This window comes from Cavia porcellus, unplaced genomic scaffold, assembly GCF_034190915.1.
Source record: "Cavia porcellus strain 051 isolate PalLab524CR breed Dunkin Hartley unplaced genomic scaffold, mCavPor4.1 scaffold_35, whole genome shotgun sequence".
Classification (NCBI taxonomy): Eukaryota; Metazoa; Chordata; class Mammalia; order Rodentia; family Caviidae; genus Cavia; species Cavia porcellus.
The window spans coordinates 11,081,982-11,099,950 of record NW_026947518.1 but is presented as its reverse complement, the minus strand read 5'-3'; positions in this window follow the sequence as shown (position 1 = coordinate 11,099,950).

Genomic DNA, 17,969 nt, shown 5'->3' with positions numbered 1-17,969 from the left:
ATCGTGACCACCCCTGGTGATTTTCTCCATTTTACATTTCCACTCACTGCCTATACTAATTCAGGCCCACCGATTCACACCAGCCCGTGATGTTTTTCTCACTCCTACTAGTGAATGGCCAGTTAGAAACACTTACAATGCGCACCACCCGGCGATGTTTTTCAGAAACCTATACTAAATTGCCACTGCATGTTTCCTGACCTCCCCATCCTGACCAACTCGTGACGCTTTTCTCCATGCTAGATTGCCACTCACTGCCTATCCTAATTCAGGCCTTCTTATTCACACCAGCCCGTGATGTTTTTCTCACTGCTACTAGTGAATGGCCTGTTAGAAACCCTTACAATGCGCACCACCCGTGTAGTTTTTCAGAAACCTATCCTACATTGCCACGGCATGTTTGCTGACCTGCCCATGCTGACCACCCCGTGGTGCTTTTCTCCATCCTACATTGCCACTCACTGCCTATCCTAATTCAGGACCTCCGATTCACAACAGCCCGTGATGTTTTTCTCACTGTACTAGTGAATGGCCTGTTAGAAACCCTTACAATGCGCACCACCGATGGATGTTTATCAGAAACCTATTCTACATTGCCACTGCATGTTTCCTTGCCTCCCCATGCTGACAAACCTATGGTGCTTTTCTCCATCCTACATTGCCACTCGCAGCCTATCCTAAATCAGGCAGTCTGATTCACACCACCCCGTGATGTTTTTTTTCCCTCCTACTTCTGAATGGCTTGTTAAAAATCCTTACAATGCGCACCACTCCCGATGTTTTTCAGAAACCTAACCTACATTGCCACTGCATGTTTCCTGACCTCCCCATGTTGACCACCCCGTGGTGCTTTTCTCCATTCTTCATTGCCCTCACTGCCTATCCTAATTCAGGCCCTCCGATTCACACCACTCTGTGATGGTTTTCTCACTGTACTAGTGAAAGGCCTGTTAGAAACCCTTACAATGCGCACCACCCGTGTTGTTTTTCAGAAACCTATCCTACATTGCCACGGCATGTTTCCTGACCTGCCCATGCTGACCACCCCGTGGTGCTTTTCTCCATCCTACATTGCCACTCACTGCCTATCCTAATTCAGGAACTCCGATTCACAACAGCCCGTGATGTTTTTCTCACTGTACTAGTGAATGGCCTGTTAGAAACCCTTACAATGCGCACCACCCGTGTAGTTTTTCAGAAACCTATCCTACATTGCCACGGCATGTTTCCTGACCTCCCCATGTTGACCACCCCGTGGTGCTTTACGCCATTCTTCATTGCCCTCACTGCCTATCCTAATTCAGGCCCTCCGATTCACACCACTCTGTGATGGTTTTCTCACTCCTAATAGTGAATGGCCTGCTACAAACCCTTACAATGCCAACGACCCCGCGATGATTTTCAGAAACCTATCCTACATTGCCACTGCATATTTCCTGACCTCCCCATGCTGACCAACCCATGGTGCTTTTCTCTATTTTACATTACCACTCACTGCCTATCCTGAATCAGACCCTCATATTCACACCACGCCGTGATATTTTTCAAACTCCTGCTAGTGAATGGCCTGTTAGAAAACCTTACAATGCGCAACACCCCGCGATGTTTTTCAGAAACCTATCCTACATTGCCACTGCATGTTTCCTGACCTCCCCATGCTGACCACGCCGTGGTGCTTTTCTCCATGCTACATTGCCACTCACTGCCTATCTTACTTCAGTGCCTTCCGATTTACACCACTCCCTGATGTTTTTTTCACTCCTACTAGTGAAGGGCCTTTAAGAAACCCTTACAATGCGCACCACCCCGCTTTTTTTTTTCAGAAACCTATCCTACATTGCCACTGCATGTTTCCTTGACTCCCCATGCTGACAAACCTGTGGTGCTTTTCTCCAACCTACATTGCCACTCACAGCCTATTCTAAATCAGGCCGTCTGATTCACACCACCCCGTGATGTTTTTTTCATTCCTACTTATGAATTGCTTGTTAAAAATCCTTACAATGCGCACCACCCCGCGATATTTTTCAGAAACCTATCCTACATTGCCAGTGCATGTGTCCTGACCTCCCCATGTTGACCACCCCGTGGTGCTTTTCTCCATTCTTCATTGCCCTCACTGCCTATCCTAATTCAAGCCCTCCGATTCACTCCACTCTGTGATGGTTTTCTCACTCCTAATAGTGAATGGCCTGCTACCACCCCTACAATGAGAATGACCCCGCGATGATTTTCAGAAACTTATCCTACATTGCCTTTGCATGTTTCCTGACCTCCCCATGTTCACCAACCTGTGATGCTTTTCTCCATCCTACATTGCCACTCACTGTCTATCTTGATTCAGGCCCTCCGATTCACACCACCCCGTGATGTTTTTCTCACTTCTACTAGTGAATGGCCTGTTAGAAACCCTTACAATGTGCACCACCCTGCAATGTTCTTCAGAAACCTATCCTACATTGCCCCTGCACGTTTCCTGACCTCCCGATCCTGACCACCCCATGGTGCTTTTCCCAATCCTACATTGCTACTCAATGCCTATCAAAATTCTGGCCCTCCGATTCACACCACCCTGTGATGTTTTTCTCACTCCTACTAGTGAATGGCCTGTTAGAAACCCTTACAATTCTCACCACCGCGATTCTTTTCAGAAACCTATCCTACATTGCCACTGCATGTTTCCTGACCTCCCCATGCTGACCACCCCGTGGTGCTTTTCTCCATCCTACGTTGCCACTCACTGCCTATCCTGATTCAGGCCTTCCAATTCACACCACCCCGTCATGTATTTCTCACTCCTACTAGTGAATGGCGGGTTAGAAACCCTTACAATGCACACCACCCCGTGATGTTTTTCAGACACCTAAACTACATTGCCACTGCATGTTTCCTGAACTACCCATGCTCACCATGACGTGGTGCTTTTCTCCATCCTATATTGCCACTCTCTGCCTATCCTGATTCAGGCCTTCCAATTCACACCACCCCGTGATATATTTCTCAATCCTACTAGTGAATGGACTGTTAGAAAGCCTTACAGTCCGCCCCACCCGGCGATGTTATTCAGAAACCAACCTACATTGCCAATGCGTGTTTCCTGACCTCCCAATGATGACCACCCCGTGGTGCTTTTCTCCTTTCTACGTTGCAATTCACTGCCAATACTAATTCAGAACATCCAAGTCACACCACCCCGTGATATTTTTCTCACTCGTACTAGTGAATTGCGTGTTAGAAACCCTTACAATTCGCACCACCCTGCGATGTTTTTCAGAAACCTATCCTACATTACCACTGCATGTTTCCTGATCTCCCCATGTTGACCATCCCGTGGTGCTTTTCTCCATCCTACATTGCCACTCACACTGCCTATCCTGAGTCAGGGCTTCCGATTCACAAAACCCCATGATGATTTTCTCACTACTACTAGTGAATGGCCTGTTAGAAACCCTTACAATCCGCACCACACCGCGATGTTTATCAGAAACGTATACTACAATGCCACTGCAGGTTTCCTGACATTTCCGTGCTGACCATCCCATGGTGCTTTTCTATATCCTATATTGCCACTCACTGCCTCTCCTAATTCAGACCCTCTGATTCACAACGCCCTGTGATGTTTTTCTCACTCCTACTAGTGAAAGGTCTGTTAGAAACACTTATAATGCGCACCACCCCGCGATGATTTTCAAAACCTATCCTACATTGCCACTGCAGGGTTCCTGACCTCCCCATGCTGACCACCCCATGGTGCTATTCTTCATCCTACATTGCCACTCACTGCCTCTCCTAATTCAGACCCTCCGATTCACAACATCCCATGATGTTTTTCCCACTCCTACTAGTGAATGGCCTGTTAGAAACCCTTACAATGCGCACCACCCGCGATCATTTTCAGAAACGTATCCTACATTTCCACTGCATGTTTCCTACCCTCACCATGCTGACCACCCCGTGGTGCTTTTCTCCACTTTACATTGCCACTCACTGCCTATCCTAATTCTGGCCCTCCGATTCACACCACAGCGTGATGTTTTTCTCACTCCTACTAGTGAATGGCCTGTTAGAAACGTTACAATGCACAACACCCCGCAATCTTTTCAGAAACCTATCCTATATTGGCAATGCATGTTTCCTGACCTCCCCATGCTGACAACACCGTGGTGCTTTTCTACATCCTACATTGCCACTCACTGCCTATCCTAATTCAGGCACTCTGATTCACACACCCCGTGATGTTTTTCTCACTCCAACTAATGAATGGCCTGTTAGAAACCCTGACAATGCGCACCACCCCACGATGTTTTTCAGAAACCTCTCCTACATTGCGACTGAATGTTTCCTGACCTCCCGATCCTGACCACCCTGTGGTGCTTTTCTCCATTCTACATTGCCACTCACTGCCTATCCTGATTCAGGCCCTCCGATTCACAACACCCCGTGATGTTTTTCTCACTTCTACTAATGTATGCCCTGTTAGAAACATATACAATGCACACCTCCCCGAGATGTTTTTCAGAAACCTATCCTACATTGCCACTGCATGTTTCCTGACCTCCACATGCTGACCACCCCGTGGTGCTTTTCTGCATCCTACATTCCCACTCACTGCCTATCATAATTCAGGCCCTCCCATTCAAACCACCCCATGATGTTTTTCTCAGTCCTACTAGTGAATGGCCTGTTAGAAACCCTTACAATGCGCACCTCCCGGCGATGTTTTTCAGAAACCCATCCTACGTTGCCAATGCATGTTTCCTGACCTCCCCATCCTGACCACCCCTTGGAGCTTTTCTCCATCCTACATTGCCACTCACTGCCTATTCTAATTCAGGCACTTCGAATCACACCACCCCGTGATGTTTTTCTCAATCCTACTAGTGAAAGGCCTTTTAGAAACCCTTACAATGCGCACCACAGCGCTATTTTTTTTGAGAAACAAATCCTACATTGCCACTGCATGTTTCCTGACCTCCACATGCTGACCACACTGTGGTGCTTTTCTCCATCCTACATTGCCACTCAATGCCTATCCCTATTCAGGCCCTCTGATTCACACCACCCGTGATGCTGTTCTCAGTCCTACTAGTGAATAGCCTGTTAGAAACCCTTACAATGCGCACCCCCCAGCAATGTTTATCAGAAAACTATTCTACATCGCCACTGCATGGTTCCTTGAATCCCCATGCTGACAAACCCGTGGTGCTTTTCTCCATCCTACATTGCCACTCACAGCCTATCCTAATTCAGGCCCTCAGATTCACAACACCCCGTGATGTTTTTTTCACTCTTACTTGTGAATCGCTTGTTAGAAACCCTTACAATGCGCACCACCCCGCGATGTTTTTCATAAACAAATCCTACGTTGCCATTGCATGTTTCTTTACCTCGACATGTTGAAAACCCCGTGGTGCATTTCTCCATACTTCATTGCCACTCACTGCCTATCCTAACTCAGGCCCTCCGATTCACACCACCCTGTGATGTTTTTCTCACTCCTACTAGTGAATGGCCTGCTACAAATCCTTGCAATGCGTACAACCCCATGTTGTTTTTCAGAAACCTATCCTACATTGCCATTGCATGTTTCCTGATTTCCTCATGCTCACCAACCCGTGGTGCTTTTCTCCATCCTACATTGCCACTCACTGTCTAACTTGATTCAGGCCCTCCGATTCACACCACACCATGATGTATTTCTCACTCCTAATAGTGAATGGCCTGTTAGAAACCCTTACAATGCGAAATACCCCGCGATGTTTTTCATAAACCTATCCTACAATGCCACTGCATGTTTCCTGACCTCCCCATCCTGATCACCCCATGGGGCTTTTCTCCATCCTACATTGGCACTCACGGCCTATGTGATTCAGTCCCTGGGATTCACACCACCCCGTGATGTTTTTCTCACTCCTACTAGTGAAAGGCCTTTAAGAAACCCTTACAATGAGCACCACCCTGCAATGTTTTTCAGAAACCTATACTATATTGCCACTGCATGTTTCCTGACTTCGCCATCTTGACCACCCGTGGTGCTTTTCTCCATCCTACATTGCCACTCACTGCCTATCATGATTCAGGCCCTCCGATTCATACCACCCCGTGATGTTTTTCACACTCCTACTTGTGAATGGCCTGTTAGAAACCCTTACAATGAACACCACCCCGCTTTCTTTTTCAGAAACCTATCCTACATTGCCACTGCATGTTTCCTCACCTCCCCATGCTGACCACCCTGTGGTGCTTTTCTCCATCCTACATTGCCACACAATTCTATCCTAATTCAGGCCCTCCGATTCACACCACCCCGTGATGTTGTTCTCACTCCTACTAGTGAATGGCATGTTAGAAACCCTTACAATGCGCACCAACCAGCGATGTTTTTCAGAAACCTATCCAACATTGCCACTGCATGTTTCCTGACCTCCCCATCCTGACCACCTCGTGGTGCTTTTCTCCATCCTACATTGCCAATCGCGGCCTATCCTGATTCAGGCCCTCCGATTCACACCACCCCTTGATGTTTTTCTCACTCCTACTAGTGAAAGGCGTTTTAGAAACACTTACAGCAAGCACCACCCCGCAATGTTTTTCAGAAAACTATCCTACTTTGCAACTGCATGTTTCCTGACCTCCCCATGCTGACCACCCAGTGGTGCTTTTCTCCATCTGACATTGCCACTCACTGTCTATCTTGATTCAGGGTCTCCGATTGGCACCACACCATAAAGTATTTATCACTCCTACCAATGAATGGCCTGTTAGAAATCCTTACAATTCAAGGGGCTGGGGATTTAGCTCAGCGGCATAAGCGCCTGCCTTGCAAGCAGGCGGTCGTGAGTTCGATCCCTGGTACCGATAAAAACGAAAAAGACAAAAAAAAAAAAAAAAAAAAAAAGAAAAAAAAAAGAAATCCTTACAATTCACACATCCCGCGATGTTTTTCTGAAACCTGTCCTACATTGCCACTGCATGTTTCCTGACCTCCCCATCCTGACCACCCCGTGGTCCTTTTCTCCATTCTACATTGCCACTCACTGCCTATACCGATTCAGGCACTCCGATTCACACCACCCTGTGATGTTTTTCTCAGTTCTACTAGAGAATTGCCTGTTAGAAACACTTACAATGCGCACCACCCCGCGATGTTTTTCAGAAAGCTATCCTAAATTGCCAGCGCATGTTCCATGACCTCCCCATGCTGACTACCCCATGGAAAGGCTTTTCGGCATCCCACATTGCCACTCACTGCCTATCCTAATTCAGGCCCTCCGATTCACACCAACCCGTGATGTTTTTCTCACTCCTACTAGTGAATGGCCTGCTACAAATCCTTGCAATGCGCACAACACCGTGTTGTTTTTCAGAAACCTATCCTGCATTGCCATTCCATGTTTCCTGATTTCCTCATGCTCACCAACCCGTGGTGCTTTTCTCCATCCTAATTTGCCACTCACTGTCTAACTTGATTCAGGCCCTCTGATTCACACCACACCATGATGTATTTCTCACTCCTAATAGTGAATGGCCTGTTAGAAACACTTACAATGCGAAATACCCCGCGATGTTTTTCATAAACCTATCCTACAATGCCACTGCATGTTTCCTGACCTCCCAATCCTGATCACCCCATGGGGCTTTTCTCCATCCTACATTGGCACTCACGGCCTATGTGATTCAGTCCCTGCGATTCACACCACCCCGTGATGTTTTTCTCACTCCTACTAGTGAAAGGCCTTTAAGAAACCCTTACAATGAGCACCACCCTGCAATGTTTTTCAGAAACCTATCCTATATTGCCACTGCATGTTTCCTGACCTCGCCATCTTGACCACCCCGTGGTGCTTTTCTCCATCCTACATTGCCACTCACTGCCTATCATGATTCAGGCCCTCTGATTCATACCACCCCGTGATGTTTTTCACACTCCTACTTGTGAATGGCCTGTTAGAAACCCTTACAATGAACACCACCCCGCTTTCTTTTTCAGAAACCTATCCCACATTGCCACTGCATGTTTCCTCACCTCCCCATGCTGACCACCCTGTGGTGCTTTTCTCCATCCTACATAGCCACTCACTGCCTATATTAATTCAGGCCCTACGATTCACACCACCCCGTGATGTTTTTTTCACTCCTACTTGTGAATGGCTTGTTAGAAATCCTTACAATGCGCACCACCCCATGATGTTTTTCAGAAAACTATTCTACATTGCCAATGCATGTTTCCTGACCTCTCCATGATGACCACCCCGTGGTGCATTTCTCCATCCTACATTGCCACTCACTGCCTAACCTTATTCAGTCCCTCCGATTCACACCTCCCCGTGATGTTTTTCTCACTCCTCCTAGTGAATGGCGTGTTAGAAACCCTTACAATGTGCACCACCCAGCGATGTTTTTTAGAAAGCTATCCTACATTGCCACTGCATATTTCCTGACGTCGCCATGCTGACAGCCTGTGGTGCTTTTCTCCATCCTACATTGCCACTCACTGCCTATACTAATTCAGGCACCCCGATTCACACAACCCCGTGATGTTTTTCACACTCCTACTAAAGAATGGACTGTGAGAACACCCTTAAAAAGCGCACCACCACGCGATGTTTTTCAGAAACCTATCCTACATTGCCACTGCATGTTTCCTGACCTCTCCATGCTGACCAACCCATGGTGCTTTACTACATCATATATTGCCACTCACGGCCTATCGTAATTCAGGCCCCCTATTGACACCACCCCATGATGTTTTTCACACTCCTATTAGAGAATGGCCTCTTAGAAACCAATGCAATGCGCACCAACCCGCAATGTTTTTCAGAAATCTATCCTACATTGCCACTGCATGTTTTGCAGACCTCCCCATGCTGACCACCCTGTGGTGCTTTTCTCCATCCTACATTGCCACTCACAGCCTATTCTAAATCAGGCAGTCCGATTCACACCACCCCGTGATGTTTTTTTCACTCCTAGTTATGAATGGCTTGTTAAAAAGCCTTACAATGCGCACCACCCCCGATGTTTTTCAGAAACCTATCCTACATTGCTATTGCATGTTTCCTGACCTCTCCATGTTGGCCACCCCTTTGTCCTTTTCTCCATTCTTCATTGCCCTCACTGCCTATCCTAATTCAGGCCCTCCGATTCCACCAATCTGTGATGGTTTTCTCACTCCTACTAGTGAATGGCCTGCTACAAACCCTTACAATGCGAACGACCCCGCGATGATTTTCAGAAACTTATCCTACATTGCCATTGCATGTTTCCTGACCTCCCCATATTCACCAACCTGTGGTGCTTTTCTCCATCCTACATTGCCAGTCACTGTCTATGTTGATTCAGGCCCTCCGATTCATACCACACCCTGATGTATTTCTCACTCCTACTAGTGAATGGCCTGTTAGAATCCCGTATAAGGTGCACTACCCCGTGATGTTTTTCAGAAACCTATCCTATATTGCCACTGCATGTTTCCTCACCTCCCCATGTTGACCACCCCCGTGGTGCTTTTCTCCATACTACATTGCCACTCACTGCCTATCCTGATTGAGGGCCTCTGATTCACACTACCCCGTGATGTTTTTCTCACTCCTACTAATGAATGGCCTGTTAGAAACCCTGACAAGGCGCACCACCCCGCGATGTTTTTCAGAAACCTATCCTACATTGCCACTGAATGTTTAGTGACAACCACTTTCTGACCACCCTGTGGTCCTTTTCTGCATCCTACATTGCCAATCACTGCCTATCTTGATTCAGGCCCTCCGATTCACGCCACCCCGTGATGTTTTTCTCACTTCTACCAGTGAATGGCCTGTTAGATACCCTTACAATGCGCACCACTCTGCGATGTTTTTCAGAAACCTATCCTACATCGCCACTGCAAGTTTCCTGACCTGCCGATCCTGACCAACCGTGGTGCTTTTCTCCATCCTACATTGCCACTCACTGCCTATCATATTTCAGGCCCTCAGATACACACCACCCTGTGATGTTTTTCTCACTCCTAATAGTGAATGGCCTGTTAGAAACGTTTACAATGCGCACCAGCCTGCGATGTTTATCAGAAACCTATCTTACATTGCCACTGCATGATTCCTGACCTCCCCGTGCTGACCATCCCGTGGTGGTTTTCTCAATTTTACATTGCCACTCACTGCCTATCCTGATTCAGGTCCTCCGATTCACACCACCCCGTGCTGTTTTTCTCACTCCTACAAGTGAATGGCCTGCTATTAACCATTTCAATGTGCACCACCACACGATTTTTTTCAAAAACCTATCTTACATTGCCACTGCATGTTTCTTGACTTCCCATCCTGCCAACCCTGGTGCTTTTCTCCATTTTACATTGCCAGTCACTGCCTATCATAATTCAGGCCCTCCAATTCACAACACCCCATTATGTTTTTATCACTGCTACTAGTGAATGGCCTGTTAGAAACTATTACAATGCGCACCACCCCGTGATGTTTTTCAGAAAACTATCCTATATTGCCACTGCATGTTCCCTGACCTCCCCATGTTGACCACCCCGTGGTGCTTTTCTCCATCCTACATTGCCACTCACTGCCTATCCTAATTCAGGCCCTCCGATTCACACCACGCCGTGATGTTTTTCTCACTCCTACTAGTGAATGGCCTGTTAGAAACTATTACAATGCGCACCAACCCGAAACGTTTTTCAGAAAGCTAACCCACATTGCCACTGCATGTTTCCTGACTTCCACATGCTGACCACCCCGTGGTGCTTTTCTACATCCTACATTGCCACTCACTACCTATCCTTATTCATGCCCTCCGATTCACACCACCCTGTGATGTTTTTCTCACTCCTACTAGTGAATGGCCTGTTAGAAACCCTTACAATGCGCACCACCCATCGTTGTCTTTCAGAAACCTATCCTACATTGCCAATGCATGTTTCATGTCTCCCCATGCTGACCTCCCCGTGGTGTTTTCTCTATCTTCCATAGCCACTCACTGCCTATATTAATTCAGGCCCTACGATTCATACCACCCCGTGATGTATTTTTCACTCCTACTTGTGAATGGCTTGTTAGAAATCCTTACAATGCGCACCACCCCGTGATGTTTTTCAGAAAACTATCCTACATGTCCAATGCATGTTTCCTGACTTCTCCATGATGACCACCCCGTGGTGCTTTTCTCCATGGTACATTGCCACTCACTGCCTATCCTAATTCAGGCCCTCCGATTCACACCTCCCCGTGATGTTTTTCTCACTCCTCCTAGTAAATGGCGTGTTAGAAACCCTTACAATGTCCACCACTCCGCGATGGTTTTTAGAAAGCTATCCTACATTGCCACTGCATGTTTCCTGACGTCCCCATGCTGACAGCCTATGGTGCTTTTCTCCATCCTACATTGCCACTCACTGCCTATCCTAATTCAGGCACCCCGATTCACACCACCCCGTGATGTTTTTCACACTCCTACTAGAGAATGGACTGTTAGAACACCCTTAAAAAGCGCACCACCACGCGATGTTTTTCAGAAACCTATCCTACATGGCCACTGCATGTTTCCTGACCTCTCCATGCTGACCAACCCGTGGTGCTTTACTACATCATATATTGCCACTCACTGCCTATCGTAATTCAGGCCCCCTATTGACACCACCCCGTGATGTTTTTCACACTCCTATTAGAGAATGGCCTCTTAGAAACCCATGCAATGCGCACCACCCCGCGATGTTTTTCAGAAACCTATTCTACATTGCCACTGTATGGTTCCTTGCCTTCCCATGCTGACAAACCCGTGGTGCTTTTCTCCATCCTACATTGCCACTCACAGCCTATCCTAATTCAGGCCCTCAGATTCACACCACCTCGTGATGTTTTTTTCACTCTTACTTGTGAATGGCTTGTTAGAAACCCTTACAATGCGCCCCACCCCGCGATGTTTTTCAGAAACAAATCCTACGTTGCCATTACATGTTTCGTTACCTCGCCATGTTGACCACACCGTGGTGCTTTTCTCCATTCTTCATTGCCACTTACTGCCTATCCTAATTCAGGCCCTCCGATTCACACCACCCCGTGATGTTTTTCTCACTCGTACTAGTAAATGGCCTGCTACAAATCCTTACAATGCGCACAACCCCGTGATTTTTTTCAGAAACCTATCCTACATTGCCATTGCATGTTTCCTAACTTCCTCATGCTCACCACCCCGTGGTGCTTTTCTCCATCCTACATTGCCACTCACTGTCTAACTTGATTCAGACCCTCCGATTCACACCACACCGTGATGTATTTCTCACTCCTACTAGTGAATGGCCTGTTAGAAACCCTTACAATATGCACCGCCTGGCGATGTTTTTCAGAAGCCTATCCTACATTGCCAATGCATGTTTCCTGAACTCCCCATGCTGACCACTCCGTGGTGCTTTTCTCCATCCTACATTGCCACTCACTGCATATCCTAATTTAGGCCCTCGGATTCACACTACCCCATTATATTTTTCTCACTCCTACTAGGGAATGGCCTGTTAGAAACCCTTACAATGCGCACCACCCCGCGATGTTTTTCACAAAGCTGTCCTACATTGCCACTGCATGTTTCCTGACCTCCCCATGCTGACCACACCCTGGTGCTTTTCTCCATTTTACATTGCCACTCACTGCCTATACTAATTCAGGACCTCTGATTCACACCACCCCGTGATGTTTTTCTCACTCCTACTAGTGAATGGCCTGTTAGAAACCCTGACTATGCGCACCAACCCGCGATGTTTTTCAGAAAGCTATCACACATTGCCACTGCATGTTTCCTTTCCTCCGCATGCTGACCCCCCATTGTGCTTTTCTACATCCTACATTGCCAGTCACTGCCTATTCTTATTCAGGCCCTCCGTTTCACACCACCCCTTTATGTTTTTCTCACTCCTATTAGTGAATGGCCTGTTAGAAAGCCTTACAATGCGCACCACGCGGCGATGTTTTGCAGAAACCTATCCTACATTGCCAATCCATGTTTCCTGACCTCTGCATGCTGACCACCCCGTGGAGCTTTTCTCCATCCTACATTGCCACTCACTGCCTATCCTAATTCAGGCACTCCGATTCACACCACCCCGTGATGTTTTTGGCGCTCCTACTTGTGAATTGCTTGTTAGAAACCCTTACAATGCGCAGCACCCTGCGATGTTTTTAAGAAACCTATCCTACATTGCCACTGCATGTTTCCTGATCTCCCCATGCTGACAACACCGTGGTGCTATTCTCCATTTTACATTGCCACTCACTTCCTATCATAATTCAGGCCCTCCGTTTCACACCACCCCGTGATGTTTTTGTCACTCCTACTAGTGAATGGCCTCTTAGAAACCAATGCAATGCGCACCAACCCGCAATGTTTTTCAGAAATCTATCCTACATTGCCACTGCATGTTTTGCAGACCTCCCCATGCTGACCACCCTGTGGTGCTTTTCTCCATCCTACATTGCCACTCACAGCCTATTCTAAATCAGGCAGTCCGATTCACACCACCCCGTGATGTTTTTTTCACTCCTAGTTATGAATGTCTTGTTAAAAAGCCTTACAATGCGCACCACCCCCGATGCTTTTCAGAAACCTATCCTACATTGCTATTGCATGTTTCCTGACCTCCCCATGTTGGCCACCCCGTGGTGCTTTTCTCCATTCTTCTTTGCCCTCACTGCCTATCCTAATTCAGGCCCTCTGATTCACACCACTCTGTGATGGTTTTCTCACTCCTACTAGTGAATGGCCTGCTACAAACCCTTACAATGCGAACGACCCCACGATGATTTTCAGAAACTTATCCTACATTGCCATTGCATGTTTCCTGACCTCCCCATATTCACCAACCTGTGGTGCTTTTCTCCATCCTACATTGCCAGTCACTGTTTATATTGATTCAGGCCCTCCGATTCACAGCACACCCTGATGTATTTCTCACTCCTACTAGTGAATGGCCTGTTAGAATCCCGTACAAGGTGCACTACCCCGCGATGTTTTTCAGAAACCTATCCTACATTGCCACTGCATGTTTCCTCACCTCCCCATGCTGACCACCCCCGTGGTGCTTTTCTCCATACTACATTGCCACTCACTCCTATCCTGATTGAGGGCCTCTGATTCACACTACCCCGTGATGTTTTTCTCACTCCTACTAATGAATGGCCTGTTAGAAACCCTGACAAGGTGCACCACCCCGCGATGTTTTTCAGAAACTTATCTTACATTGCCACTGAATGTTTCGTGACATCCCCTTTTCTGACCACCCTGTGGTGCTTTTCTGCATCCTACATTGCCACTCACTGCCTATCCTGATTCAGGCCCTCCGATTCACACCACCCCGTGATATTTTTCTCACTTCTACTAGTGAATGGCCTGTTAGATACCCTTACAATGCGCACCACTCTGCGATGTTTTTCAGAAACCTATCCTACATCGCCACTGCAAGTTTCCTGACCTGCCGATCCTGACCAACCGTGGTGCTTTTCTCCATCCTACATTGCCACTCACTGCCTATCATATTTCAGGCCCTCAGATACACACCACCCTGTGATGTTTTTCTCACTCCTACTAGTGAATGGCCTGTTAGAAACGTTTACAATGCGCACCACCCTGCGATGTTTATCAGAAAATTATCTTACATTGCCACTGCATGATTCCTGACCTCCCCGTGCTGACCATCCCGTGGTGGTTTTCTCAATTTTACATTGCCCCTCACTGCCTATCCTGATTCAGGCCCTCCGATTCACACCACCCCGTGATGTTTTTCTCACTCCTACAAGAGAATGGCCTGCTAGAAACCATTTCAATGCGCACCACCACACGATTGTTTTCAAAAACCTATCTTACATTGCCACTGCATGTTTCTTGACCTCCCATCCTGGCCAGCTCTGGTGCTTTTCTCCATCCTACATTGCCACTCACTGTCTAACTTGATTCAGGCCCTCTGATTCACACCACACCGTGATGTATTTCTCAGTCCTACTAATGAATGGCCTGTTAGATACAGTTACATGCGCCAAACCCCGCGATGTTTTTCAGAAACCGATCCTGCATTACCACTGCATGTTTCCTGACCTCCACATCCTGAGCACCCCGTCGTGCTTTTCTCCATCCTACATTGCCTCCCACGGCCTATCCTGATTCAGGCCCTGCGATTCACACCACCCTGTTATATTTCTCTCAATCATACCAGTGAATGGCCAGTTAGAAACCCTTACAATGCGCACCACCCGTCGTTGTCTTTCAGAAACCTATCCTACATTGCCAATGCATGTTTCCTGTCTCCCTATGCTGACCTCCCCGTGGTGTTTTCTCTATCTTTCATAGCCACTCACTGCCTATATTAATTCAGGCCCTACGATACACACCACCCCATGATGTATTATTCACTCCTACTTGTGAATGGCTTGTTAGAAATCCTTACAATGCGCACCACCCCGTGATGTTTTTCAGAAAACTATCCTACATTGCCAATGCATGTTTCCTGACTTCTCCATGATGACCACCCCGTGGTGCTTTTCTCCATGCTACATTGCCACTCACTGCCTATCCTAATTCAGGCCCTCCGATTCACACCTCCCCGTGATGTTTTTCTCACTCCTCCTAGTGAATGGCGTGTTAGAAACCCTTACAATGTCCACAAACTCCGCGATGGTTTTTAGAAAGCTATCCTACATTGCCACTGCATGTTTCCTGACGTCCCCATGCTGACAGCGTATGGTGCTTTTCTCCATCCTACATTGCCACTCACTGCCTATCCTAATTCAGGCACCCCGATTCACACCACCCCGTGATGTTTTTCACACTCCTACTAGAGAATGGACTGTTAGAACACCCTTAAAAAGCGCACCACCACGCGATGTTTTTCAGAAACCTATCCTACATTGCCACTGCATGTTTCCTGACCTCTCCATGCTGACCAACCCGTGGTGCTTTACTACATCATATATTGCCACTCACTGCCTATCGTAATTCAGGCCCCCTATTGACACCACCCCGTGATGTTTTTCACACTCCTATTAGAAAATGGCCTCTTAGAAACCCATGCAATGCGCACCACCCCGCGATGTTTTTCAGAAACCTATTCTACATTGCCACTGCATGGTTCCTTACCTCCACATGCTGAAAAACCCATGGTGTTTTTCTCCATCCTAAATTGTACTCACAGCCTATCCTAATTCAGGCCCTCAGATTCACACCACCTCGTGATGTTTTTTTCACTCTTACTTGTGAATGGCTTGTTAGAAACCCTTACAATGCGCACCACCCCGCGATGTTTTTCAGAAACAAATCCTACATTGCCATTGCATGTTTCGTTACCTCGCCATGTTGACCACACCATGGTGCTTTTCTCCATTCTTCATTGCCACTCACTGCCTATCCTAATTCAGGCCCTCCGATTCACACCACCCCGTGATGTTTTTCTCACTCGTACTTGTAAATGGCCTGCTACAAAACCTTACAATGCGCACAACCCCGTGATGTTTTTCAGAAACCTATCCTACATTGCCATTGCATGTTTCCTGACTTCCTCATGCTCACCAACCCGTGGTGCTTTTCTCCATCCTACATTGCCACTCACTGTCTAACTTGATTCAGGCCCTCCGATACACACCACACCATGATGTATTTCTCACTCCTACTAGTGAATGGCCTGTTAGAAACCCTTACAATGTGAAATACGCTGCGATGTTTTTCATAAACCTATCCTACAATGCACAGCATGATTCCTGACCTCCCCATCCTGACCACCCCGTGGTGCTTTTCTCCATCCTACATTGGCACTCACGGCCTATATGATTGAGTCCCTGCGATTAACACCACCTCGTGATGTTTTTCTCACTCCTACTAGTGAAAGGCCTTTAAGAAACCCTTACAATGAGCACCACCCTGCAATGTTTTTCAGAAACCTATCCTATATTGCCACTGCATGTTTCCTGACCTCCCCATCTTGACCACCCCGTGGTGCTTTTCTCCATCCTACATTGCCACTCACTGTCTAACTTGATTCAGGCCCTCTGATTCACACCACACCGTGATTTATTTCTCAGTCCTACTAATGAATGGCCTGTTAGATACAGTTACATGCGCCAAACCCCGCGATATTTTTCAGAAACCGATCCTGCATTACCACTGCATGTTTCCTGACCTCCACATCCTGAGCACCCCGTCGTGCTTTTCTCCATCCTACATTGCCTCCCACGGCCTATCCTGATTCAGGCCCTGCGATTCACACCACCCTGTTATATTTCTCTCAATCCTTCCAGTGAATGGCCAGTTAGAAACCCTTACAATGCGCACCACCCGTCGTTGTCTTTCAAAAACCTATCCTACATTGCCAATGCATGTTTCCTGTCTCCCTATGCTGACCTCCCCGTGGTGTTTTCTCTATCTTTCATAGCCACTCACTGCTTTTATTAATTCAGGCCCTACGATACACACCACCCCGTGATGTATTTTTCACTCCTACTTGTGAATGGCTTGTTAGAAATCCTTACAATGCGCACCACCCCGTGATGTTTTTCAGAAAACTATCCTACATTGCCAATGCATGTTTCCTGACTTCTCCATGATGACCACCCCGTGGTGCTTTTCTCCATGCTACATTGCCACTCACTGCCTATCCTAATTCAGGCCCTCCGATTCACACCTCCCCGTGATGTTTTTCTCACTCCTCCTAGTGAATGGCGTGTTAGAAACCCTTACAATGTCCACCACTCCGCGATGGTTTTTAGAAAGCTATCCTACATTGCCACTGCATGTTTCCTGACGTCCCCATGCTGACAGCGTATGGTGCTTTTCTCCATCCTACATTGCCACTCACTGCCTATCCTAATTCAGGCACCCCGATTCACACCACCCCGTGATGTTTTTCATACTCCTACTAAAGAATGGACTGTTAGAACACCCTTAAAAAGCACACCACCACGCGATGTTTTTCAGAAACTTATCCTACATTG